At 44.9% G+C, this 14,178-nt stretch overlaps 1 protein-coding gene across 1 annotated transcript in view; it reads right to left on the reverse strand.

Annotated features, from left to right (window-relative positions):
- The window catches only part of LOC110531175 (semaphorin-3G), a 65,927-nt gene that overhangs the window by 12,240 nt on the left and 39,509 nt on the right, over nucleotides 1-14,178 (reverse strand). The window lies entirely within an intron of this gene.

The raw sequence follows: 14,178 nt of genomic DNA on the forward strand, positions 1-14,178 counted from the left end.
ATTTAGATTTTTCTCTTCTTTCACTGAATGTTTCAATGACACTTTATAACACTGCTAGCTTAGGTTAACTGTTTAGAACTACACGCACAGATAGGATACATGGAAATTAATTTGCTAGGATCCCTTATTGATGTCTCATGTTAAATCCACTTCAGTCAGTGTAGATGAAGGAGAGGAAACCCTCTAGAGTTTTAGCCCTGTCTAAGTTGAAGCTAACATATAGAATTGTTTTAAGATGGTCATGACAAGGATCATTTAGCTATTTGATTTTGAATTTTAAGACCACTCAAGATGCGGGGGTCGCAGAGCAAAACGGAGAACGCCATCGTGTTTGTGAGAGTCGATAGTGATCATCATCGTTTCTAGGCCAAACCGTTCGGGCACTTGAGACGTTTCCGTGAGAAGATTGATTTTCCAGAGGTCTTACGGTCTTGACAAACACACCGCTTTCACTGCAGATGCGGAAGGGCGATATCGGCGGACGCGGTGGATGGCGATGCAGCCCATGCCAAAATAAAACCAGATATCTCTAGTTTAAACAAACGGATTTTGATGAGGATGATTTTATTATGCTAATTTGATTTGCGGGGGGGGGGGGGGGGGGAATTATAGGAGAAGGGTTCAAGAAGGATTTTTGAGACAATTGAGACATGGATTGTGTACGTGTGCCATTCTGAGAGTGAATGGGCAAGACAAAAGATTCAAGTTCCTTTGAACGGGGTATGTTAGTACTAGGTTTGAGAACTGCAATGCCACTGGGGTTTTTCACGTTCAGCAGTTCCCCGTGTGTATCAAGAACGGTCCACAACCCGAAGGACATCCAGCCAACTTGATACTGTAGGAAGCATCGTAGTCAACATGTGCCAGCATCCTCGTGGAAGGCTTGACACCTTCTAGAGTCCATGCCCCGGAATGTATATGTTGTTAATTAACATTCGTCCACCGATTGTAGAATGTTACTAAAGTCTTCTGAAATTCCCACAGAAGAACGTTGTTTCTTAACGTTCTCTGAATGTTCTGAGAACATGCCTTTAAATAGAACCATGAAGAAGCCTGTAGGAAACGTTATGCTGAAGTACTGAAGTTCCCACCTAAGAAACATATGGTTCTCAGAATGTTCTGTGTTAGCTGGGTATCCTGCACAATTGTATGCAAAATAACCATAGCACAATTATGCTCTCACCAAGGTCTAAGAAACATATGGTTCTCAAAACTCAATGTGCTAGCTGGTAGGGATTCCCAGAGGTACTATGACACCTCTACTTGTGTCACAGATGCTCAGTGAGGAGGATGTGAGGTTGAAGGTTGACTTTGATCTCCACAATGTGTCTTTCTATGGTTTCTGCATGTGGAATGTCAGGGCCTTGACCTCTAGGAAGGGTCACTATTAACAGTACAGTAATGTACAGTATACTGAATATGGGACAGTCCCAGGGTATGTAGTGGCCCCAGCATTGAGAGCAGCAGGTCAATAGTTCCCTCGCTAAGTCAGTAGTCTGTCTGTCTGTCTGTCTGTCTCTCTCTCTATCTCTCTCAATTCACTTTATTGGCATGACGTAACAATGTAGATATTGCCAAAGCTTATTTGGGATATTTACAATATAAAAATGAGAATCAAAATTGTCAACAGGACAACAGTAACAACAATAACCAAGGGTCAAAATAACCATACATTGAACAATAACAATAAGCATACAGTAGAGTACATGTGCAGGTTGATTGGTCTGTCAGACACTGTCCCTCATCTTATGGCAGGCAGCAATGTAGTGCGCTGCCAACCCACAGCTCTCTGCGTCCTCCCCCAACAGCACGGGTAGCCTACTCTCATCAGAGAGGTCTTTGAAACCTTGAATAAGGGTTTCAAATTTGGGGAAATGACACTCTCTAATTGTTTTATATTTTTGACATTTTGTCAGGAAATGCAGCTCCGTCTCAGGTTCTGCTGTTGTGCAGTGGTTGCACAGCCTTTCCTCTACAGGGAGACAGGTTTTCCTGTGTCTTACCCTTCTCAATGGCAAGGCTGTGCTCACTGAGCCTGTAACCATGGTCAAATATTTAGCCACAGTGTACTGTCGATTTAGGGCCAGATAGCACTGCATTTTGCTTTGTGTTTGTGCTTGTGTTTGTGTTTCCCAATAAGCAATATATGGGATATATATATATATATATATGTTTTGACTGTGTTGTAATTTGGTTTATCCTGATTGATTGGATGTTCTGGTCCTTAGGCTTCAGTGTGTTAGTAGAACAGGTTTGTGAACTCAGCCCCAGGACCAGCTGGATGAGGGGACTCTTTTCTTTGCTCAGCTCTTGGCATTGTATTTTAGATGTTTCCAAAACTTAATTGCTCTTTTTTGAGTTTGTATTATTAGTGGATATTGGCCTAATTCTGCCCTGCATGCATTGTTTGTAGTTTTCCTCTGGACATGTCGGAGTATCTTACAGAACTCTGCATGCAGGGTTTCAATGGGGTGTCTTTCCCATTTGATGAAATCTTGTTTTGCAAGTGGACCCCACACCTCGCTGCCATAAAGTGCAATTGGTTCAATGACATATTCAATTAGTTTTAGCCAAATTTGAATAGGTATTTCAATTTCAATTTGCTTTTTAATGGCGTAGAATGCCCTGTGTGCTTTCTCTCTCAGTTCATTCACTGCCTCATTGAGGTGTCCAGTTGAGCTTATTTTTAAACCTAAGTAATTGTAGTGTGTGCAGTACTCTATATATTTTGTACCAATTGAGAACTTTGGTCTAATACCCTGAGATCTGGATCTTCTCTGGAAAATCATTATTTTAGTCTTTTTGGGGTTTACTGCCAGGGCCCAGTTCTGGCAGTACTGCTCTAGCAGGTCCAGGCTCTGCTGTACGCCATGTGCTATGAGTGACAGCAGGCATAGGTAATCTGCGAAGAGTAGGCATTTAACTTCTGAATTGTGGAGACTAACACCAGTGGCTGAGGATTTCTCTAGAATAGTGGCCAATTCGTTGATGTAAATATTGAAGAATGCAGGGCTCAGATTGCAACCCTGATGAAGGCCCCGCCCCTGGTTGAAGAATTATGTTATTTTCTTGCCAATTTTAATGGTGCACGTATTGTCTCTCTCTCTCTCTCTCTGTCTGTCTGTCTGTCTCTGTGTATGTCACTGTCTGTCTGTCTCTGTGTATGTCACTGTCTGTCTGTCTCTGTGTATGTCACTGTCTGTCTGTCTCTGTGTATGTCACTGTCTGTCTGTCTCTGTGTATGTCACTGTCTGTCTGTCTCTGTGTATGTCACTGTCTGTCTGTCTCTGTGTATGTCACTGTCTGTCTGTCTCTGTGTATGTCACTGTCTGTCTGTCTCTGTGTATGTGTCTGTCTGTCTGTCTGTCTGTCTCTGTGTATGTCACTGTCTGTCTGTCTCTGTGTATGTGTCTGTCTGTCTGTCTGTCTGTCTCTGTGTATGTGTCTGTCTGTCTGTCTGTCTGTCTGTCTGTCTGTCTGTCTGTCTGTCTGTCTGTCTGTCTGTCTGTCTGTCTGTCTGTCTGTCTGTCTGTCTGTCTGTCTGTCTGTCTGTCTGTCTGTCTGTCTGTCTGTCTGTCTGTCTGTCTGTCTGTCTGTCTGTCTGTCTGTCTGTCTGTCTGTCTGTCTGTCTGTCTGTCTGTCTGTCTGTCTGTCTGTCTGTCTGTCTCTCTCTCTCTCTCTCTCTCTCTCTCTCTCTCTCTCTCTCTCTCTCTCTCTCTCTCTCTCTCTCTCTCTCTCTCTCTCTCTCTCTCTCTCTCTCTCTCTCTCTCTCTCTCTCTCTCTCTCTCTCTCTCTCTCTCTCTCTCTCTCTCTCTCTCTCTCTCTCTCTCTCTCTCTCTCTCTCTCTCTCTCTCTCTCTCTCTCTCTCTCTCTCTCTCTCTCTCTCTCTCTCTCTCTCTCTCTCTCTCTCTCTCTCTCTCTCTCTCTCTCTCTCTCTCTCTCTCTCTCTCTCTCTCTCTCTCTCTCTCTCTCTCTCTCTCTCTTCAATTCAATTCAATTCAAGGAGCTTTACTGGCATGGGAAACGTGTGTTAACATTGTCAAAGCAAGTGAGGTAGATAATATACAAAAGTGAAATAAACAATAACAATTAACAGTAAACATTACACATACAGAAGTTTCAAAACAATAAAGACATTACAAATGTCATATTATACATATATATATACATATATGTATAATATGACATTTGTAATGTCTTTATTGTTTTGAAACTTCTGTATGTGTAATATATATATTTATATACAGTGTTGTAACAATTAACAAATGGTTAAAGAACACAAGGGAAAATAAATAAGCATAAATATGGGTTGTATTTACAATGGTGTTTGTTCTTCACTGGTTGCCCTTTTCTTGTGGCAACAGGCCACAAATCTTGCTGCTGTGATGGCACACTGTGGAATTTCCCCCAGTAGATATGGGAGTTTATCAAAATTGGATTTGTTTTCGAATTCTTTGTGGATCTGTGTAATCTGAGGGAAATATGGTCATACGTTGGACAGGAGGTTAGGAAGTGCAGCTCAGTTTCCACCTCATTTTGTGGGCAGTGTGCACATAGCCTGTCTTCTCTTGAGAGCCAGGTCTGTCTACGGCGGCCTTTCTCAATAGCAAGGCTATGCTCACTAAGTCTGTACATAGTCAAAGCTTTCCTTAAGTTTGGGTCAGTCACAGTGGACAGGTATTCTGCCACTGTGTACTCTCTGTTTAGGGCCAACATTATTTTCTCTCTCTCTCTCTCTCTCTCTCTCTCTCTCTCTCTCTCTCTCTCTCTCTCTCTCTCTCTCTCTCTCTCTCTCTCTCTCTCTCTCTCTCTCTCTCTCTCTCTCTCTCTCTCTCTCTCTCTCTCTCTCTCTCTCTCTCTCTCTCTCTCTCTCTCTCTCTCTCTCTCTCTCTCTCTCTCTCTCTCTCTCTCTCTCTCTCTCTCTCTCTCTCTCTCTCTCTCTCTCTCTCTCTCTCTCTCTCTCTCTCTCTCTCTCTCTCTCTCTCTCTCTCTCTCTCTCTCTCTCTCTCTCTCTCTCTCTCTCTCTCTCTGTGTGATTGGTGCATGTTGGGAATTGTTTGAGTGAAGGAGTGCGTGTGTTGTGGAGAGTTAGACATTCTCAACTTTCTTTTGGTTTTCTATTTCTTGGTGGCATTTTTTTGGTTTTCTTCTGTGCATGATTAAGGTTATTATTTTGTTGTTGTGGTAGAATGAAGTATTTTGTTTTTCGTATCGAAAGTACCCTGATTTTGGCGGGGATGGCAGCCCGAATGGGGATGGCAGCCCGAATGGGGATGGCAGCCCGAATGGGGATGGCAGCCCGAATGGGGACGCCGTCCCTGTCACTTCGGCACGGCTTTAGGTGTGTTACTGAAGCTACTGTCACGGTGGAGGAGTTTCTGGTCGCCGTAGGAGAGAAGGTAGGATACAAGAATGTTGCTTATGCATCCCGGATGAATAAAGCTGTGGTGGTATTTCTTAAAGAAGAGTGTCTAGTTGATCGGATGGTTGAGCATGGTGTACTTCTTAAAGAAGAGTGTCTGGTTGATCGGATGGTTGAGTATGGTGTACTTCTTAAAGAAGAGTGTCTGGTTGATCGGATGGTTGAGTATGGCGTACTTCTTAAAGAAGAGTGTCTGGTTGATCGGATGGTTGAGCATGGTGTACTTCTTAAAGAAGAGTGTCTGGTTGATGGGATGGTTGAGTATGGCGTACTTCTTAAAGAAGAGTGTCTGGTTGATCGTATGGTTGAGCATGGCGTACTTCTTAAAGAAGAGTGTCTGGTTGATCGGATGGTTGAGCATGGCGTACTTCTTAAAGAAGAGTGTCTGGTTGATCGTATGGTTGAGCATGGCGTACTTCTTAAAGAAGAGTGTCTGGTTGATCGGATGGTTGAGCATGGCGTACTTCTTAAAGAAGAGTGTCTGGTTGATCGGATGGTTGAGCATGGCGTACTTCTTAAAGAAGAGTGTCTGGTTGATCGTATGGTTGAGCATGGTGTACTTCTTAAAGAAGAGTGTCTGGTTGATCGTATGGTTGAACATGGTGTACTTCTTAAAGAAGAGTGTCTGGTTGACCGGATGGTTGAGCATGGTGTACTTCTTAAAGAAGAGTGTCTGGTTGACCGGATGGTTGAGCATGGTGTACTTCTTAAAGAAGAGTGTCTGGTTGATCGGATGGTTGAGCATGGTGTACTTCTTAAAGAAGAGTGTCTGGTTGATCGGATGGTTGAGTATGGTGTACTTCTTAAAGAAGAGTGTCTGGTTGATCGGATGGTTGAGCTTGGCGTACTTCTTAAAGAAGAGTGTCTGGTTGATCGGATGGTTGAGCATGGCGCACTTCTTAAAGAAGAGTGTCTGGTTGATGGGATGGTTGAGCATGGTGTACTTCTTAAAGAAGAGTGTCTTGTTGATTGGATGGTTGAGCATGGTGTACTTCTTAAAGAAGAGTGTCTTGTTGATCGTCTGGTTGAGCATGGTGTACTTCTTAAAGAAGAGTGTCTGGTTGATCGGATGGTTGAGCATGGTGTACTTCTTAAAGGAATGTTTATTCAAGTTACGCCGCTTTTTTCTCCGTCAAATGTACCACCGATTATTCCAAATGAGCTATTGGAGCTATGGGGCTTTGGGAAGTTCGCCAGTTCAATTAAGGTTGTCCCGTTGGGTTGCAAACACCCGGCGTTGAAACAGGTTATGTCGTTTCAAACACCCGGCTCTGAAACAGGTTATGTCGTTTCGGCGACAGGTGTTTATGTTTTTGGATTCACCGGAGCAGACTTTAGAGTTATTGTTTAAAGTCAAGTATGACAATAGACTGTATATGGCTTATGCTAGTACGGGTAGTCAACAGTGTTTTGAGTGTGGGGATGTTGGTCATAAGCGACATGCTTGCCCGAAAAGGGAGAAGGCCGAGGGAGGGGCGCAGGTGGTCATCGTAACGCCTGGGCCCACTGATGTAGGGAGAGGTGGGCCGACAGAGGTAGAGCAGCCACAAGCACCTGTTGCTGAGGAACAAGTTATCCGTGTTGAGGGCACGGGGTTGCAACTTGTATTAGAGGGAAAAGTTATGCTACAGAAAAGTATTGTTGTAGAAGGTAAGGATGTATCTGAAGAGCCAGTTCCTCAGACTGGTGAGCAGGTGCCCAGTATGAGTGCTGGGGTAAACGAGGGGGTTCATGTGGAGCTAGGCTCCCAGGTAGTGGAGGAGATGCCCACTGTGAGTAACGGGGTACAGGAGGGGGTTCATGTGGAGCTAGGCTCCCAGGGAGTGGAGGAGATGCCCACTACGAGTGCTGGGGTTCATGTAGAGCTAGGCTTCCAGGTAGTGGAGGAGATGCCCACTACGAGTAATGAGGTACAGGAGGGTTTTCATGTGGAGCTAGGCTCCCAGGTAGTGGAGGAGATGCCCACTACGAGTAATGAGGTACAGGAGGGTTTTCATGTGGAGCTAAGCTCCCAGGTAGTGGAGGAGATGCCCACTACGAGTGCTGGGGTTCATGTGGAGCTAGGCTCCTAGTTAGTGGAGGAGATGCCCACTATGAGTAGTGATGTTCAGGTGGGGCTAGTCTCCCAGGTAGTGGAGGAGATGCCTGGTACGAGTGATGAGGTGCAACTGGGGAGTGCTGAAAGGGATGTGGTAGAGGGGAGTCAGTTGTCTGTGGTCTCAGCTGAGGATCAGGAGAATGATATGGATATCTCTTTAGATATGACAGCTGCTGGTGAGGACTCAGTTTATGATCTAGAGGAGGTAAATTAGTTTCTGGATCAGACTTTTGGGAAATCTGTCAAATTGGCAGATTATTTTGATGTTGATAAGTTTGTGAGGTCAGCTGTGATGTTACAGAAGACGGTGGGGTTAGACCAATTGAGTGAGAAGAAGTGGTTTCGCTTGAGGAAATGTATTACTGCTGTTGCAGCAGCAAAAGGTGGTGGGAAACCTGTTCAGGTTAAGAGAAGAAAAAAAATTAATGATGATGATCATGCTTCATAGGGTGTCTTTTTTCTCGTTGGTTTCTCTGTGGTTTCTTCTGCTTTTCTTTTCTCTTTTCTATATGGAGGTACTAAGGGTAGGTTCTCTCAATATTAATGGGGGAAGGGACAGGAATAAGAGGGCTTGGGTATTAGAAGTAATAAAACAGAAAAGGCTTCATGTAGTTTTCTTACAGGAGACACATAGTGATGAGGAAAATGAGGTTGACTGGGGTATGTGGTGGGAGGGGCAGCATGTACTCAGTCATGGTACTAATTTCAGTGCTGGGGTGGCAATCTTGTTTTCCTCAGGCTTAGGGGTGACTGTGGTATCTACAACAGAGATTGTCAAGGGTCGGGTTTTATTGGTCAAGGTGGATGTTATGGGGTTTTTGTTTGTTTTTTTGAATGTTTATGCTCCGAATGAGGGTACAGATACAGAGCGTATTGCTATATTTGATCAAATAAAGAAACCTTAAGACAGTGTGATCAAGAGGGGTGTATGGTTTTAGGGGGTGACTGGAATTGTACAGTGGATTTTACTGTTGATCGCACCGCTGAAGAACCTCACCTGCGGTCAGCCACTTGCCTGTCTGGTCTATTAACTGAGTTTGAGCTTTCTGATGTGTGGAGAGTAAGGAATGCAAAAGTTAGGCAGTACACATGGCTAAAAATGAATGAAGGTCGTGTCAGTGCAGCAAGGTTAGACAGGTTGTATGTATCTGAGCAATACTGTAGTAGGGTTGGAAAGTGTGCCATTACTCCTGTGGGTTTCTCTGATCATCATATTGTTACTGTTGATATTCACTTGTCCTGTCCACAAAGGTCATCGCCTTACTGGTATTTTAATGTTGAATTGTTACATGATGTCATGTTTTGTGACAGATTTTTGTTGTTTTGGGAAAAATGGAGGGGTATAAAAGGGAATTTTGAGTCCTTGAGACAATGGTGGGAGGTTGGGAAGGCCCAAATACGAGTATTTTGTCAACAGTATACTGCTCTGTCGTTAAAAGAGACTGAAGTTAAAGAGACTATCTAGGCCCTTGAACAGGACATCAAATCTATTGAATTGAAGCTGCTCACTCAGAACGACCCTGGACTAGTCATGAACTTACAGGACAAGAGACATGAACTGAGGTCGTTTCTGCATGAAAGAGTGAAGGGTGCCTTGATTAGGTCTCGTTTCGCTTCCCTCAAGGATATGGATGCTCCTAGCGCTTTAAAAAAAAACCTAGGACAGTCGAAATTTCAACGCAAACAGATGGTCTGCCTTCGTCTCCCTGATGGGAAGGTGACCACGAATGATATTGAAATGCGTCAACATGCCATGGATTTCTACTCGTCCCTTTATAAGGCGGAGGATTGTGACTCTTTATGTACTGAACAGTTGTTACACGGTCTTCCTCAATTGGGACCTGAGCAGAGAGTCGCATTGGACGCTGACATTACACTGCAAGAGCTGTCCACAGCAGTTATGCAGCTCTCAACAGGCCGAGCCCCTGGCATCGATGGTTTACCATCTGAGTTTTATAAGCACTTTTGGGGGTCTATTGGGGAGGATTTTTATGAAGTGCTGTGTGAATCTTTTCATGAGGGTTCTCTTCCTGTATCCTGTCAACGTACGGTGCTTTCACTGTTGCCAAAAAAGGGGGATTTGGCTCTCATAAAAAATTGGAGACCTGTTGCTTTGCTGTGCACAGAATACAAAATTGTTTCTAAGTGTCTCTCAAACAGGTTGAAAGAGTATCTGGGATTGTTGATCCACAAGGACCAGTCCTACTGTGTACCTGATCGCTCAATTGTTGACAACTTGTTTCTGATAAGAGATGTTTTAGACATTTGTAAACTGTCTGATGTAAATGTGAGTTTACTTTCGTTGGATCAGGAGAAGGCTTTTGATCGTGTGGACCACCAGTACTTGTTTAAAACAATGAAAGCCTTTGGGTTTGGGGATGTTTTTCTGTCTTGGGTGAATTTACTGTATGCTGGAGCCTCGAGTATGGTGAAGGTTGGTGGTGGCTTGAGTTGCCCCATCCCTGTCGAAATGGGCATCAGGCAGGGATGCCCAATTTCAGGGCAGTTATATAGTCTGGCGATTGAACCAATGCTTTGTTTTTTAAGAGCGAAGCTTACTGGTTTCTCTGTGCCAGGTGTAATGAAGGGTCCCACGATTGCACTGTCTGCGTATGCAGATGACGTGATAGTTTTTATTACAGGGGGTGAGGATGTTAAGGTTCTCTCAAACACTTTAAAGGTGTATGAGGGGGCCTCCTCAGCTAGAGTCAATTGGGGAAAGAGTGAAGCGCTGTGGGCAGGTCAGCTCCAGATGGGGTCCACTCCACGGTTACCAGGGGGGCTTCAGTGGGGCAGAGATGGAATTAAGACTTTGGGGGTTTTTCTAGGCTCCGATGTCTTTCAGAAAAAGAACTGGGAGGGTGTAGCGGAGAAAGTGTGTGCCAGACTGTCAAGGTGGAAATGGGTGTTGCCCCAGCTGTCCTGGTAGCTAATAATCTTGCTGCTTCTACCCTGTGGCACAGACTAATGATTTTACAGCCACCAAAGGGTCTGATACAAGAGCTTCAGAGGACCCTTGTCAATTTCTTCTGGTCTGGACAACACTGGATTAAAGCTGCAGCCCTGTACCTGCACGAGGGTGGGCAAGGCCTGGTGGACATTTCCTCTAGGATCACGGCTTTCCGGCTCCAAGCAGCCCAGAGATTGTTGAACAGAGACTGTTCTAGCTGGGTCGAAACAGCCTACATATTGATGAGGAGAGTGGGCTGTTTGGGCTTAGACAAGCACCTTTTCCTCTTAAAGCTGGAGGGGGGTGATTTGACTGGCCTGACTCCATTTTATGAGTCTGTTATGCAAGCTTGGGGAGTCTTTGTCAAGTCCCGTAAGGCCGGCACACCACCAGGGATGTGGCTTTTTGAAGAGCCTCTTTTTCATAACACTGCCATCCAGTCCCGTGTTCTGGGTTCAGCTAGCCTACGTTCATGCCTGTTAGGCGTGGGGTGTACCAAGCTGGGTCATTTGATGCGGAGCAGGAGCTGGGAGAAAGAGCGGGGATCATCTCGCCTACTGAGGAAGGTCGTCGATGAGGTCTGTGACTCCTTGCCAGTGCTTAATCTGCATTATGTGACTGATACTTCCAATTCTGATCGGTAGAAGGAGGGTCTGAATTATGTGTACCCTGCACTGATTGTTAGTGCTGCGATGGGGGCATTTGAAGAGGACGTGGGGATGCTGCTTTCCTTCGATACCCTGGAGCTGGGGGAGTTCAAGGAGGTGGGAAAGAAGGCCATGTACAGAATATGTGTAAAGGTGTCCCATGCCACTTCCCTGGAAGGGGTAAAATCGACGAGGTGGGCGGATGTTCTTGGTCCAGGTGCCTCTCCAAAAGGCTGTTGGCGATCATTATACAAACTGCCTATTGATAAGAGGACAGCTGACCTCCAATGGAGGATAATACATGGAGCTATAGCCACTAACATGCATCTGATACTCTCTGTCTCTCTCTCCATGTCTCTCTCTCTGTCTCTCTCTCCATGTCTCTCTCTCTCTATGTCTCTCTCTGTCTCTATGTCTCTCTCTGTCTCTCTCTCTCTCTCTGTGTCTCTCTCTCTCTCTATGTCTCTCTCTCTCTCTATGTCTCGCTCTGTCTCTCTCTGTCTCTCTCTCTAAGTCTCTCTCTCTGTCTCTCTCTCTATGTCTCTCTCTCTCTATGTCTTTCTCTCTCTCTGTCTCGCTCTCAGTCTCTCTCTGTCTCGCTCTCTCTATGTCTCTCTCTCTCTCTATGTCTCGCTCTGTCTCTCTCTGTCTCTCTCTCTAAGTCTCTCTCTCTGTCTCTCTCTCTATGTCTCTCTCTCTCTATGTCTTTCTCTCTCTCTGTCTCTCTCTCGGTCTCTCTCTCTCCCTTTAGCAAGTGGTAGAGGATCTCTGCTGTTTCTCTCAGTGATCTAAATAAACACAGAAACACCAGATGTTACTCTCTGGGCATCACACTTCCAGTTCACAGTACTATGCACGCACACACACTTCCAGTTCACAGTACTATGCACGCACACACACTTCCAGTTCACAGTACTATGCACGCACACTAGACTATTTTTGTATCAAATCAATTTAGTAATTATCGTGAGCAGACAATCTTCAAATTCCACTTATGTCTCTCCACTGCGTTCTGAATCTTCATAATTCAATGTCACTTATATTTTCCCATAATCAACTGCTCTCAACCATTTTTCCTTTTCCATCCTTTATCTCTCCTCATTCTGATGTACAACTCTACCTTTGTCAGTCTCACTTTCCCTCTCTCTCAATAATGGCTATTTTTGGCTATACCTCATTTGTCATCCTTACTCTTTCAGCAACTCTCGTTTGCCTCTCCCCGCCCTCTCTCTCTCTCTGTCTCTTTCTCTCCCTCTCTAGGCACTTCGTAGTTCTCTCTTTCCCTCTCTTTCTCTCTACCACCCCCTTCTCTCTCTCCCTTCCTCCTTCCCTCTGTGTTGACTCATGGTAGAGACAGGAGACTGGTGCTGGTCGTGTCTGCTGTTGATAAGAATGTCCAGGTCGTTCTCTACTCAGCCCTGCCAAGCCAAACAGCCCAGCCACCCCACTACCGAACCTGGGCCACTGACACACACAGACACACACACACACACACACACATATTCATGTGCACGCTAGCACACACACACATACGCTAAGCTGCTCTCTCTCTACTCCTTGGGTCAATGTGTCTATCTTCATCCTCCAGCTCTTATATCCTCCTTCTCTCACTCTCTTTCGCTCTACAAGTAAGAGTATTCTGTCTTCTGTCTGCACCTACAACTTTTCCCTTCTCCTTTCCTTCCTTTTCCAGCTTGCTTCCTCGCTCATGATCTCTTTAAGGCGCGACAGCGTGCGAAAGATGCACTCTCTGTCCTCTCCGCTCTCTGTCCATCCCTCACGTTGCCCACCACCACAGTCAGAACAGTAGGGAGACAGGAACCGAGCGATACGGAGATAGAAAGAGAAAAATGGAAGGTAAAGAGGGGAATACAGATAGAACGAAAGAGAGCAAGATGAGCCCTGGTTGAGACTCTGACGGTGACCGTGCCCTATCTCTGTGTGTGTGTGTGTGTGTGTGTGTGTGTGTGTGTGTGTGTGTGTGTTGTGTGTGTGTGTGTAAGAGGCTGGAACCTCTGGATGTTGTCATTCCTCCAATGGGCTTTATTTTCCTAGCTCCAGCGTGTGTGTGTGTGTGTCACTAGCACCAAGCCTACACGGCACCCTGGGAGTCCATGCCACCCTACGGCGGGCAGAGTCACGGGGAACCCTCCATTTATTTAACCAGTCACTAACTCATTTAGGAACACACTCGTCTGTTTGCCTTCCCTCGCTTCTGAGAAGGTTGGTCGTGAACCTTCAAGGTCAGGCCGTGGGTGGGATGACCTTTGGCCCCCAGGGTGTTTCATCTCTGTTCCAGTCCTCCCCAGGATAGGCCTGTGGTCAGCTGCTTTCTGTCTCCCCTCAATATGACTCAGACTAGAGACAAGGGGCGGTCTTACTCCTAAACACACACATATATATATATATATATATATATATATATATATATATAAAACATGACCCGCAATCAATTCACACCGTAACACACTATTCATGTGTTGCATGTTTTTCGTCATAATATTGTTTTGAATGTTCATTTTAGGACTGATGTTGTACTCAATGCAGGCTCAATGGGTTCTGACGGAGATTTAATCTAAAGTGCATTACTGTGGCTTGGAAACATGACGACATTTCATTGCTCTCTATTTCTGACGGAATTTGCTAGCTAACGTTAGCATTGCTAGCTATTTCTGACCAACTTTTCTAGCTAACGTTAGCATTGCTAGATATTTCTGACCAAAATGTTCATTTTTTTATTTTTATTTTCATGGCAACATTGCAATCTCTCTAAAGTAATAGCGATGGCAGAGTTGCTCTCTCCTAATTATTTGTCTACTTTAGCAAAGTCATCATATTTCCAGGCCACTGTAGAGTAAACTTGACAAAACAGTCATTAGCCCCTATTCAGAAAGACTTGGCATTAACCGAGTAGATATATTGTGTATTGTTCCCAGTGTCATTGTGAACTTGTCAGAGGCAGTAACTAAGACCTAGATAATTTTTTATGGAGTGTCATAAACCAAAAGACCTAAACCGCAACGAGGATGATGAATGTGGAGAGGGGGCCAACATGGCAGAA

The sequence above is a fragment of the Oncorhynchus mykiss genome, chromosome 9 (assembly GCF_013265735.2).
Source record: "Oncorhynchus mykiss isolate Arlee chromosome 9, USDA_OmykA_1.1, whole genome shotgun sequence".
NCBI lineage: Eukaryota > Metazoa > Chordata > Actinopteri > Salmoniformes > Salmonidae > Oncorhynchus > Oncorhynchus mykiss.